At 43.9% G+C, this 3,245-nt stretch overlaps 1 non-coding gene across 1 annotated transcript; it reads right to left on the bottom strand.

Moving 5' to 3' along the window:
* Positions 1–329: 329 nt before the first annotated feature.
* On the bottom strand, positions 330–437 carry LOC130971960 (small nucleolar RNA R71). The gene has a single exon (XR_009083167.1). It is a non-coding gene; the product is annotated as a small nucleolar RNA R71 (small nucleolar RNA).
* Between the last annotated feature and the right edge of the window lie 2,808 nt (positions 438–3,245).

The raw sequence follows: 3,245 nt of genomic DNA on the forward strand, positions 1-3,245 counted from the left end.
TCTATGGGAGAAGCATCTCTATCCCTGCCATTGGAGCAAACAACTTTGAGCTTAAGCCTCAATTGGTTTCTCTAATGCAACAGAATTGCAAGTTCCATGGACTTCCATTGGAAGATCCTCATCAGTTTTTAGCTGAATTCTTGCAAATCTGTGACACAGTCAAGACTAATGGGGTTGACCCTGAGGTCTACAGACTGATGCTATTCCCTTTTGCTGTAAGAGACAGAGCTAGGATATGGTTGGACTCACAACCTAAAGAAAGCCTGGACTCATGGGAAAAGCTAGTCAATGCCTTCTTGGCAAAGTTCTTTCCACCTCAAAAATTGAGTAAGCTTAGAGTGGAAGTCCAAACCTTCAGACAGAAGGATGGTGAATCCCTCTATGAAGCTTGGGAAAGATACAAACAATTGATCAGAAAATGTCCTTCTGACATGCTTTCTGAATGGAGCATCATAGGTATTTTCTATGATGGTCTCTCTGAACTATCCAAGATGTCTTTGGATAGCTCTGCTGGAGGATCTCTTCATCTGAAGAAGACGCCTACAGAGGGTCAAGAGCTAATTGAAATGGTTGCAAATAACCAATTCATGTACACTTCTGAAAGGAATCCTGTGAACAATGGGACTGGTCAGAAGAAAGGAGTTCTTGAGATTGACACTCTGAACGCCATTTTGGCTCAGAATAAAATATTGACTCAACAAGTCAATTTGATTTCTCAAAGTCTGTATGGAATGCAAAATGCACCAAGCAGTACTAAGGATGCTTCATCTGAGGAAGAAGCCTATGATCCTGAGAACCCTTCAATGGAAGAGGTGAATTACCTAGGAGAACCCTATGGAAACTCCTATAATTCTTCATGGAGAAATCACCCCAATTTCTCATGGAAGAATCAAGAGAAACCTCAACAAGGTTTCAACAACAACAATGGTGGAAGAAACAGGTTTAGCAATGGCAAGCCTTTTCCATCATCTTCTCAGCAACAGACAGAGAACCCTAAGCAGAACCCCTCTGACTTAGCAACCATGGTCTCTGATCTAATAAAGACCACTCAAAGTTTCATGACTGAAACAAGGTCCTCCATTAGGAATTTGGAGGCACAAGTGGGACAGCTGAGCAAGAAAATTACTGAACTCCCTCCTAGTACTCTCCCAAGTAATACAGAAGAAAATCCAAAAGGAGAGTGCAAAGCCATAACCATGGCCGAATTTGGAGAGGAAAGAGAGGAGGTGGACGCCACTGAGGAAAGCCTCAATGAGCGTGCACTGACCTCCATAGAGTTCCCCAATGAGGAACCATGGGAATCTGAGGCTCAAAATGAGACCATAGAGATTCCATTGGACTTACTTCTGCCTTTCATGAGCTCTGATGAGTATTCTTCCTCTGAAGAGGATGAGTATGTCACTGAAGAGCAAGTTGCTAAATATCTTGGAGCAATCATAAAGCTAAATGACAAGTTATTTGGAAATGAGACTTGGGAGAATGAACCTCCTTTGCTCACCAAAGAACTGGATGACTTGTCTAGGCAGAAATTGCCTCAAAAGAGACAAGATCCTGGGAAGTTTTCCATACCTTGTACCATAGGCACCATGACCTTCAAGAAGGCCCTGTGTGACTTAGGGTCAAGTGTAAACCTCATGCCTCTCTCTGTAATGGAGAAGCTAGGGATCTTTGAGGTACAAGCTGCAAGAATCTCACTGGAGATGGCAGACAACTCAAGAAAACAAGCACATGGACTTGTAGAGAATGTTTTGGTGAAAGTTGAAGACCATTACATCCCTACTGATTTCATAGTCCTAGAGACTGGGAAGTGCATGGATGAATCCATCATCCTTGGCAAACCCTTCCTAGCCACAGCAAAGGCTGTGATTGATGTTGATGGAGGTGAACTGATCATTCAAGTGAATGAAGAATCCTTTGTGTTTAAGGCTCAAGGATATCCCTCTGTCACCATGGAGAAGAAGCATGAAGAGCTTCTCTCAATTCAGAGTCAAACAGAGCCCCCACAGTCAAACTCTAAGTTTGGTGTTGGGAGGCCACAACCAAACTCTAAGTTTGGTGTTGAACCCCCACATTCAAACTCTAAGTTTGGTGTTGGGAGGTTCCAACATTGCTCTGAGTATCTGTGAGGCTCCATGAGAGCCCTCTGTCAAGCTACTGACATTAAAGAATCGCTTGTTGGGAGGCAACCCAATGTTATACTTCATATATTTCCCTTTGTTATTTTATCTTATTTTGTAGGTTGATGATCATAAGAAGTCACAAAATCAATTGAAAAAGCAAAAACAGAATGAAAAACAGGAAGAAAAACAGCACACCCTGGAGGAAGAACCCACTGGCGTTTAAACGCCAGTGAGGCTAGCAGTTGGGCGTTTAACGCCCAGTCTGGCACCATTCTGGGCGTTTAACGCCAGAAAGGGGCACCAGACTGGCGTTAAACGCCAGAAAAGGGCAAGAACCTGGCGTTAAACGCCAGGAATGGGCACCAGCCCGGCGTTTAACGCCAGAAATGGCTCAAAACGTGATTTTGATTGCCATTTGGTGCAGGGATGACTTTTCCTTGACACCACAGGATCTGTGGACCCACAGGATCCCCACCAACCCCACCACTCTCTCTTTCTTCTTCTTCTACTCTCTTCTTTCTTCTTTTGCTCGAGGACGAGCAAACCTTTTAAGTTTGCTGTGGTAAAAGCATTGCTTTTTGTTTTTCCATAACCATTTATGGCATCCAAGGCCGGAGAAACCTCTAGAAAGAGGAAAGGGAAGGCAAAAGCTTCTACCTCCGAGTCATGAGAGATGGAGAGATTCATCTCAAGGGTGCATCAAGACCACTTCTATGAAGTTGTGGCCATGAAGAAGGGTCAACTTTGATCAAAAGTTGGACCAAGTCCTCATAGACATTTGAGAAGAGGCCGTTCAATGAAAGAGAGATTCAAGAGGGAAGCCGGTTCAACTGAGAAGGCATGACCTCAAGCCCATCACTAAGAAAAGGATGGAGCAAACAAGAGACCTCCACAAAACTATTGGGAGCAAATTAACACCTCCCTAGGAGAATTGAGTTTCAACATGGGACAACTAAGGGTGGAGCACCAAGAACACTCCATTCTCCTCCATGAAATTAGAGAAGATCAAAGAATCATGAGAGAGGAGCAACAAAGACAAGGAAGAGACATTGAGGAGCTCAAGCACTCCATAAGACCTTCAAGAGGAAGAACAAGCCGCCATCACTAAGGTGGACCCGTTCTTTA

This window comes from Arachis stenosperma, chromosome 3 (genome assembly GCF_014773155.1).
Source record: "Arachis stenosperma cultivar V10309 chromosome 3, arast.V10309.gnm1.PFL2, whole genome shotgun sequence".
Taxonomy (NCBI): Eukaryota; Viridiplantae; Streptophyta; class Magnoliopsida; order Fabales; family Fabaceae; genus Arachis; species Arachis stenosperma.